The sequence below is a fragment of the Anolis sagrei genome, chromosome 5, assembly GCF_037176765.1.
Source record: "Anolis sagrei isolate rAnoSag1 chromosome 5, rAnoSag1.mat, whole genome shotgun sequence".
NCBI lineage: Eukaryota > Metazoa > Chordata > Lepidosauria > Squamata > Dactyloidae > Anolis > Anolis sagrei.
This window is the reverse complement of record NC_090025.1, coordinates 101,262,847-101,273,734: the sequence shown is the minus strand read 5'-3', so window position 1 is coordinate 101,273,734 and position 10,888 is coordinate 101,262,847. Positions and strand designations below refer to the sequence as shown.

Sequence of the window (10,888 nt, the reverse complement as noted above, 5' to 3'; positions counted from 1 at the left end):
CATTATTGTACTGGTGACAGTTCATCCTGAAATTTCAGGTGGAACCACTGCAATTTTATTTTTTTATAAAATCAAGTGACTCTCTCCAAAGGACACAATGGTAAATGGTTTGAGATACTAACAAGAAATCAGGAAAAAACAATTTTTGAATGGTAAGAATTACTGGCATACAGCAAATTAATAATTTGTGGTATGGTAAAGAGAATTCTAACGTTTCATCTGTTTCTCTAGGTTTCTGAGCAGATATAGATGAGTGGCAAAATTTCTCCACAAGTTTTGGCAGGGCATTTATCCTTTAAACATTGAACCCAATGTACAAATGATACTTTATAAATTACATTCAGTTGTGTAATCATAAGCCCCCCCCCCCATACAAATCTTGCCTAACTGTCTGGCAGTTCTGGAAATGCTATATTGTACCTAAAAGATGGCCAACCAGCTTCTGCTTAAATGCCTCTTAACAAAGTCCATCATGTTCCAAGGTAGGTACTTCCACTATGGAACAGCTTACGTCTTTACGTCAATACGTCCCTAATGTCTTTTTTCTTGCAACATGCATTCAATAATTCTAGCCTTATCCTTCAACTGAAGATGACAAATGTGCTTCAGTATCTATATGACAGTCTTTTATATGCAGTGAGACAGTTATTGTATCACCTCTTAATCACTTCTTCTTTCAGCTATTCAAGCCTCTCCTCACAAGATGTCTTCTTCTGGTTCTTTATTATCTTCTGTCATCTTCCCGTGGACACTTGATGCTTGATCGCCTGAGTCTCTGCAATACCATAAAGAGAACATGTGACTTAAGTACAGATAACACTGGTTTGAGATGAGTTCCTATTCAATATCTGAACTACAAATTCAGCAATACCTTTGGGTGAAAAAAAATCAACCATTTTTCTGTACACTTCATGAAAACAGGCTCCCATTTGTGTGTGTAGCCACCTCATTTTATCTATTCTTATATATATATATATTTAGTCTCCTTTGTGGACAGAAAAAGTTGGGTATAAATCATCATTATTATCGTCATCATCATCATCATCTAGGTAAAGGTTGTCCCCTGACAGGCATGTAGCGGGGGGGGGGGGGGGGGGGGGAGAGAGAGAGGCTTGAGGGGTTTCAGCCCCCCCCCCGAAATTCTCAGGGTGGTCCGCGAGAAGGCCTTACTGGTACATTATTATAAACTATTATGTTTATTCATATCATGATCTGATCACCATGATCAATATATCCCATATGCATGGGGTTATTGGGGTAACAATACAAAAGGTTTGCTAGAGTAGATCCTCATCCCCCCCCCCCAAATCAAACTCAGCTCCCCAAATCAAACTCAGCACACCCCCCCCCCCCGAATCAAAATCCTGGCTACGGGCCTGTCCCCTGACATTAAGTCCAGTCATGTCTGACTCTGGGGTGTGGTGTTCATCTCCATTTCTAAGACGAAGAGCCGCCGTTGTCCATAGACACCTCCAAGGTCACGTGGCTGGCATGACTGCATAGAGCGCCCTTACCTTCCTGCCGGAGCGGTACCTATTGATCTACTCACATTTACATGTTTTCGAACTGCTAGGTTGGCAGAAGCTAGGGCTGACAGCGGAAGCTCATGCTGCTCCCCGGAATCGAACCTGCAACCTTTTGGTCAACAAGCTCAACGTTTTAACCCACTGCGCCACCGGGGGCATCATAATCTAATAACTTTCTTATCCAGAATTCCAACCTTTGAAACATTCCAAAATCACACAGGTGGCCAAGACAGTGACACCATTGCTTTTTGATGGTTAAGATATACAAACGACTTCATGCATAAAATTATTAAAATATTGTACAAAATTACCTGCAGGCTATGTCTCTCTCTGTGTGTGTGTATGTATGTATGTATGTATGTATGTATGTATGTATGTATGTATGTATATATATACACTGCTGGTTGCAAGCGTTAATAATAAAGAGTACACAACAGGTACAGGGCTTTTCTTGGGAGAAGTCCTAAAGATCTGCACTCCTCTGATTGCTGGGCATGAAAACCTTCTCTAGCTTGTCTCTTTTCCCAAGTCTGCTCTCCTAAGACAGTCTTTATTTTGATTCCATGATGAAATATAAACAACAACTAGAATTCCTTCTCCTTTTCTACCATTTCCTGCTCCTACTAAACATATTTCAAAGGCCCTCCTCTACAGCTGTTTTTCATTACACACACAACTAAAAATGTGGAAACACCCAACATATAAAGTGGTCCTTTTGAACCCAAGGGCCCTTCCAGATAGGGCCAACTCCCCCCCCCCCCCCAAATTTCTTTTTTTACTGGAGTAGCCTGAGGTGTCCAAATGACGCCTCAAACTAATCCGGTTTAATCCAGAGCAAACCTGGATGTCCCAGTTTACTCTGAATTAAAAAGACACCTTCAAAGATCCAGATCTTTCAATAAGGTCTAGATCTTTGCAGATGTTGGGCCTGTAGAGACTGAGGGTGCTTCCAGACAACGTCAACATGTGGGATGAATAAGTGGGGCAAAAAAATCACAGTACCTGACAGCAAGGCCAAAAATGGAGTTGTCAGTCCCAGTAAATGCTCCCTGGCATCCTGACAACTTCATGTGTAGCAGATTTTAGAAATCAGCAAGCTGGATGGGGGACACCCGGTGGAAGTTTACTTTTTAATGTTTTAAAATTAACCCTTCAAGATGTGCTGGACCTCATGTGTGCCGATGTGGATACCTAAATGTGCACAAAACCAGATTTCTTATCCTTTACATCACTTATTTTTTGTTGTCATGTCAGGAGCAATTTGAGAAACTGCAAGTTGCTTCTGGTGTGAGAGAATTGGCTGTCTGCAAGGACGTTGCCCAGGGAATGCCCGGATGATTTGATGTTTTTATCATTCTTGTGGGAGGCTTCTCTCATGTCCCCGCTTGGGGAGCGGGAGCTGACAGAGGGAGTTCATCCGGCTCTCCCCAGATTCGAACCTGCGACCTGCCGGTCTTCAGTCCTGCTGGCACAGGGGTTTAACCCACTGCACCACCGGGGGCTCCCTTTACATCACTAATTAGGAGCAATACATAATACAGTTTCACTTACTACCAAGTGTACAATCCAAACACACAATATGCAGCTCCTTTTGTCGTACATCTCTAGAGTGTGATATTCAAGTCAGAATCCCTAATTAATTTTTTAGTCCAAGCCCTCCAGCTAGTAGCTCTTTATTAACACAGTGCATCAAAAATACCAAAAGATTATCTTTAGGATTATTAGAAATCACTGTTGTTCTTTTAAGATTTCTGCCTATGTAATTTTATAGGCTGATGATATGAGCAACCAGATTTTTTTTTTAAAAAACCCTCTTCATAATTACATGACACAATTCTGAAGGCTTTTCCCTTTTCCTGCTGAGTAGCTTATGGATTTTTATTTTTGTCCATTTGTTTGTTCTAAGCTTAAAATGATATTTGAGAATGAATGTGTTTGGTACTATAGTGTTTCAAATGAATATATAATTGCTTAGTACACCAGATTAATCTAAAAACTATATTGTCATTCCAGGTGTTTAAAAATACCACCATATCTACTTAAAAAGGCTAACTACCCTTGTAGAGATAATGCATGATCCAAAAGATTTCTCCCTAGAATTTCCACTGAAATGTTCCATGAAAAAAAAGCAGTGTGCATTTTGGAGTGCTGTATATAGCCGAGGAATTCTGAGGGAAGTCATGGATAACACTATCAAAAGTTTTCAGATAGATGCATATCATTAGAATTAGGGAAATTCAAAATCAATACTTTAAGTTCATCTTCCAGTGATAAAACAAATTTCAACAGAAGCCAAAATTATGAAGGCTAGCTGAAATTTTCTGCAAATTACCAATTTTATATCACAGAGATAGAAGAGATCTCATGGGCCATCCAGTCCAACCCCCTGCCATGCAGGAAAAGAACAATCAAAGCACCACCAAAAGATGGCCATCCAGCCTCTGTATAAAAGCCCGTGAAGGAGCTTCCATCACACTCTGAGACAGAAAGTCCCACTGTTGAACAGCTTTCATAGTTGGAAGTTCTTTCTAATGTTCAGGTGGAATCTCCTTGCCTGTAATTTGAACCCATTGCTACAAGTCGTCCTCTCCAGAGCTGCAGAAAACAAGCTTGCTCCGATCTCCTTATGACATACTCTCAATATTGAAACAGTTATGCCTCTTCTCAACCTTCTCTTATCTCTCTATTGGGCATGGTATTTGATCCTTTTAGTCACCCTCCTCTAGACATGTTCCAGTTTGTCAACAGCTCTCTTGAACTGTGGCGACCAGAATTGGACACAGGATTCCAGGTGAAGTCTGACCACAGCAGAACACTTCCCTTGATGTAGATCAGGCATCCTCAAACTGCAGCCCTCCAACTGTTTGGGCCTCCAACTCCCAGAAGCCCCAACAAGCTTGTTCAATTGTCAGGAATTCTGGGAGTTGAAGGCCCAAACACCTAGAGGGCCGCAGATTGAGGATGCCTGATCTAGGGACATGATACTCCTTTCGATGCAATCCAAAATCCCATTGGCTTTTTAAGCTGCTGCATCAAATTGTTGGCTCATGTTCTACTTGTTGTCTACTAAGACTCCAATATGTTCTGTCACTGAGCACGGTGTCATCCATTCTGTATTTCATTTTCCTGCCTAAGTGTAGTATCCTACATTTCTCCTTGTTGAAATTCATTTTGTTAGTTTTGGCCCATGTCTCTAATCTGTTAAGGTTGTTTTGAATTCTGATCCCGTATTCTGGAGTATCAGCTATCTCTACCAGCTCTGAAACATTCTCAAAATCTCTTCACACATTCAAAGGCTGAATCAGGTTACCATAGCTTGACGGGGCTCTCTGGCAAGATCAGAGACTCTCAGTATAGCGGCCTTTTATGCAGAGATAAAAGCAAGTGTGCAAGTACACATAGGGCAACTACCTCTGAGAGGTGGAAGTTTATTTATTTATTTATTTACCATATTTATACCTAGCCCTTCTCACCCTGTAGGAGTGACTCACATATACAGCCAACAATTCAATGCCACATGAATATACATTCAACAAAATAAACATACATTAAAAACAACCACTAAAACATATCAAACTTATTTAAAATCACTGCTTTGAGTTCAGAGATCCATTGGCACTTTCCAACTGAATGCAGCCATGCATGTCTTGTCTTCAAATGATATCAGGAGTGAGTATCGTCTTTCGTTTCCTCTGATGGTCTGACCACCTAAATGACAGCTTTAAAATGGGAATATGGAGTAAGAACTGTGTGTACTTGTCAACATAACTCACACCTGCTCCTACTGTTTTGCTGCTGAAATATACTGGACTGTTGACAGAACTGCTACCTTGCAAAACAACCTCTATCTCTAAGCTGTCTCAATAGGTTCTTGGGAAAGTGTTTGGACATATTTGCTCAGTAGGTGATAAATTATACGTAGATGAATGCATGTCATTCTCTAAAGTCACCTTCCCAGTCAGTAGTGGTCCATAATATATCAGAAAGATTGTAACTCCCAGTATGAACTTGCCAGTGCTCTAATATTTTCAGAGGGATGTTTTTTATTTGCTCACCACAATCACAGACCTGATTGGTGAGAACACAAGAGAGGGCCTACTCAATGTCTGCTCCCACCTCTAAAATTGTACAGGAACTGCTGAAATAGTATGAAGTATTGACAGGATTGTTCCATTTGGAACTAACAAACCTAAATTAATGATTGGTGCAGGGGTCTACCAGTATAAAAACCAGGCTTTGGATTTATCCAGTTGACATTACCCTGACATTACAGCCTTGCACATTAAGGAGGCTGCGCGTCTTGAACTACAGAGTAAGATTGCGGAGGTGGAAGCTGATGCAAAGGCAGCTGACCACACCCTCCACTTTAAAGAGGAAGAACAGTGACTTCAAATAAGTGATGAAGTGATGAGAAGTCTGATTAGAGACAAACAATTTTCTCTTTCTATTTTTATGACAAGTAATAGATATCATTTTCAGATTTGAATGATTCGAGTACCATTCCTGGAGTAGATAAACTTATAGACATGGAAGTGAGTGAAATTTTAATGTGCTGTAAAAGGGCATTGTCTGGACCCCTGGTGGAGCAGCGGGTTAAACTGCTGAGCTGCTGAAGTTGCTGACCAAAAAGTTGCCGGTTTGAATCCAGGGAGCGGGGTGAATTTGCACTGTTAGGCCCAGCTTCTGCCAACCAAGCAGTTCAAAAACATGCAAATGTGAGTAGCTCAATAGGCACCGCTTCTGCGGTAAGGTAACAGCGCTCCATGCAGTCATGCTGGCCACATGACCTTGGAGGTGTCTACAGATAATGCCGGCTCTTTGGCTTAGAAATTGAGATTGTGTACCCAGAGTTGGACACAACTAGACTTAATGTCAGGGGAAACTTTTACCTTTACCGAAAAGGGCACTGTGATACATTTTAATTTTAAAAAATTAAATAAATGATATGCTGAAATAATAATTCAACAATTGAAATAAACAAAGCTATATTTATAAATATTAGGGAAGGGATGAAATTAAGTTTGAAAATGTAACCTTCCCCCGTATAAGGTACTCAGGCACCACCAGCCTGTGGTCCAAGTTAGAGTGCTGCCATATCTTGCAATGTCTCATCCCTCACCTCACCCCTAAATTGGACCATGCACCTCTTGGGTACTAGGGCCAAAGAAAAGGAGAGAGGGCTGTTGTCTTCACACAGTTCTCCTAATGCCTGGGCCCCGGTGGAAACAACACCTTGGGACAGAATGGCCATGTGCCCCCAAGTATGCAAACTTCTCCCTTCTACAGCTCTAATACTTATCTTAAATGCTATTAATTCATGGCCATTTCCTCATAAATATGCTAAATAATTTTAAATGGCCCAATGTCATCATGACTTTTGTCTCCACTATGCTGTGTTTTCTGTATTTTTAAAATTTTAAAATGCAGTGATTCAGTAACCTCCCTGGTTTTGGAGCTGACATGGGGGAATCAGCACTTGACAGGTCCCAACATATAAGCTTTTTGAGACATCTGGCATGATGGATCCTGTTGTGACAGACTGTTTTGGCAAGAGGAGAATGATGGTGGTAGTGGAAATACATCTGTTGAACCACAGCCTGTTTCTGTAACCATGTACAATTAGTACTGTATGAAACAAGAGATTAATCTTTTCTTAAGAGTCATACATTTTACCACTGGGTAACCCACATTAGTCAAAGCCACAAGATAACAGCCTAAGGAAGTGCAACCTTTGACAAGTGTTTAAAACAGTAAGAAGAATGAGAACTGATTGCAAGTTGGAAAAAGATAATCTTTCTGCGTAAGTTATTCTATTAGCAGTTTGGGCCTCTAAATCTGCTATACATCAGTTTCTGTCAAGGCGATTTCCCGCATGGCCACCTGATAAAGGGGCTGGCTTCCAAGAGAAATACACACTTAATAAGGCTGCATGTTTATGTGGTCTCTCTTCTGCATCACAAAGTCTGGATTAGTCAATGAAGCTTTCAAACTGGCTGACATAGAAATTATTGCTTGGCAAGATCTGTGGACATCTGTTTGCCGCAACTTTATTTAGCTCTTGGACATTCCCCAGAGGTATGGCATATGGGTGGGTTGGCCATACCACACCAGACCAACTGTAGACGGAAGGGAATGTAGACAGACATGCAAAGTGTTTAAAATAGGAAACACGCCTTTTGTGCTGGGGAAGGGGGGGTTGGTGGTATGACAGGTGTATATATATATTAGGAACTTAGTTTAACAAGGCTTCTGTTACACATGAATACAACTGCAAGCATTCTCCCCCCACCCCCACTCCAAGTTGGATGGTTATTTTTTGTGAAAGTCAGACAGAATAACCTCACAATGACCTCCAATCTGGCACAAGGCCATGAGGGAGGACTCTGAAGGACTGTCCTTCAGCATTGCATTGATTAGATTTCTTTCCATAATACCTCCTCTGTCTTTGCTCAGTAAACCTTACTGAGGACAGAGCTGAGAAGAAAGGCAGATAAGTGAAATAAAAGCCGATCTCCATGTGAAAATACACCATAAAATTAACAAGATTCTTAACATCAAGGTAGCTCCTATTCACTCCCTAGAGCAGAAAGTCAAAGCATGCAACAGAAAACTGTTGGCCAAGGCTAAGCACAAGGGAGGAGGCAGTGTATACTCACATTATGACCCAATTCAGGTTCTCTTGTATGAACCACAGGGTTGTGGGGGGAATCGGTTTTGGGAAGGGTGTGCATGATTAGCAACAGATGTAGTAGGAGAAAGTGATTTAAACTTCTTTCCAGTGACTTTCCAAAACAAAAAACAAAACTGTTGTTATGTATATGGTCTCATTACGTTCTAGACTAGTGATTCGCAACCTTCCTAATGTCGTGACCCTTAAATACAGTTTCTCATGTTGTGGTGACTCTCAATCATAAAATTATTTTCATTGCTACTTCATAACTTAATTTTGCTACTGTTATGAATTGTAGTGTAAATATCTGATATGCAGAATGTATTTTCATTGTTACAAATTGAATATAATTAAAGCATAGTGATTAATGACAAAAATCATGCCTCCAGTGTCATCAGTTGGGACCCCCCCCCTTCCAGCACCAACCGCTGCTCTGAGATCAGAGTGAAGAGAGGGGCCAGGAAGGCAGTTCCATCTTGTCTCCTGCACTGTGCATATAATATAATATAATATAATATAATATAATATAATATATTGTATATACATATAATATTGATAATATTATAATGTAATACAATATACGACTACTAATATATTATAATTATATATTTTATATTAAATGTAATATTACTAATAATAATACAGTATAACATTATAGTACAATGTAATATATAATATTAATATTGTGCTATGATAATAATATATTGTATTTACTTTTTACTTGTAAGCTGCTCTGAGTCCCCTTTGGGGTGAGAAGGGCGGCATATAAATGTGGTAAATAAATAAATAAATAAATTTATATATGTTTTAAGTCTGCTTGTATGTTTCCACAAACCGCCCCATCACTCTTTTCGCCCATGTCCAGCATTATTTTTTTAATTTTAATTACATTTGGCCTACCCATAGATTTTAAAGTGTGTTGTCTTATTTGATAATGTTTATGTTATTGTTTTACTGTTTTGTTGTTTTAAATTGCTTGTATTGTTATTGTTATTGCTTGTATTGTTGTATTTTGGGCTCAGCCTCATGTAAGCCACACCAAGTCCCTTGGGGAGATGGTAGTGGGGTATAAATAAAGTGTTATTATTATTATTGTTGTTATTATTATTATTATTATTATTATTATTATACTTAAGAGGAGGGATAAATTTGCAAACACTTGAACAGGGATGTGGATGAGAAGGTCTCTTCTTTAGGGGAGGGTGCTCTGATGTGACTTCAAACCAAACCTGGCTTTTGGAAATCTTAGGCCAAAACCATCAGGGTTTTCTTGGCCAGATTGTATTGTCACCACTGTCTTCCTTTGAGGCTGAGAGAAAGAGAGGGGAGAGGGGGAGAGAATGGGGGGAAAGAGAAAAGAGAGGGAAAGGGAAGGACAGTCAGCATAAGAGAGGGAGAGAGAAAGAAGGAAAGAAAGAGAGAGGGTCACAAGAGAAAGAGAAAAAGAGGAAGAAATAAGGAAAGATAAAAAGAAAGGGAAAGAATGAGAGAGGAGGAAGAAAGGGAGAGAAAGGACCAAGAGAAAAAAAAGGTGAGAGACAGAAAGAAAAAAAGCAAGAGAGAAGGAGAGGGGAAGGAGAGAGAGAAAAAGAAAGGGAAGGGAAGGAGAGGAAGAAAGGAAGAAAGAAAGAAGGAGAAAGATAGAAAAGAAGAAGGGAGGGAGAGAGAAGGAAAAAAACAAGGGATGGACAGAAAAAGAGAAAGAGAAAAGGAGAGGGAGAAATGGAGAGTGACAAAAAGAAAGAGAAAAAGGGATGGATAGAAAGAAGGGGAGGTGAGAAAGGAGGGAGATAGAGGAGGAAAGAAAAAATAAAGAGTAAGAGAATTATCAATAGAAAAGGGAGGGATAGAGAGAAGAGACGAGAAGGGAAGGAGAGATGGGTAGAAAGAAGGGAAAAGAAAGAAGGGGGGAGGAAGACGGAAAGAAAGGAAAGGGATAGAAAAGAGGAGAAAGGAAGGGAAAGAAGGAGGCAAGAGAAAGAAGAAAGGAAAGCTAGAGAAGGGGGAAAAGGGGGGGGAGAAAAGAAAGGGATATAAAAAGGAGAGGAGAAGGGGAAGAACAAAGAGGGAGAAAGAATGAGGGGGAGAAAGAGAGAAAGAAAGAGAAAAGAAAGGGATAGAACAAGAAAGGAAAGGGGAGAAAGGGCGAGAAAGAAAAAGAGGGGAAAAGGGGAGAGAAGGAAAGAAAGAAAGAGATGGCCCGCCTTCTCCCACTGTGTACATCTCTGCCTCCAAGTGCCTCCCCATGATTCCTCTTCACCCCACGCCACTGGAGGAAGAGGAGGGGAGGAGGAGCCCCTTTCAGACCCAAATGAGGAGATTCATAGAATCATAGAATCAAAGAGTTGGAAGAGACCTCATGGGCCATCCAGTCCAACCCCCTGCCAAGAAGCAGGAATATTGCATTCAAATCACCCCTGACAAATGGCCATCCAGCCTCTGCTTAAAAGCTTCCAAAGAAAGAGCCTCCACCACACTCCGGGGCAGAGAGTTCCACTGCTGAACGGCTCACAGTCAGGAAGTTCTTCCTAATGTTCAGATCGAATCTCCTCTCTTGTAGTTTGAAGCCATTGTTCCGCGTCCTAGTCTCCAAGGAAGCAGAAAACAAGCTTGCTCCCTCCTCCCTGTGGCTTCCTCTCACATATTTATACATGGCTATCATATCTCCTCTCAGCCTTCTCTTCTTCAGGCT

General features: G+C 40.7%; 1 long non-coding RNA gene across 1 annotated transcript in view; it reads right to left on the bottom strand.

The window, feature by feature from the left end:
* Nucleotides 1–244: 244 nt before the first annotated feature.
* The window catches only part of LOC137097084 (uncharacterized), a 70,556-nt gene continuing 59,912 nt past the window's right edge, over nucleotides 245–10,888 (bottom strand). Inside the window, exon 3 of the long non-coding RNA XR_010909962.1 lies at nucleotides 245–775. This is a non-coding gene — a long non-coding RNA (uncharacterized lncRNA). The remainder of the gene's footprint in view (nucleotides 776–10,888) is intronic.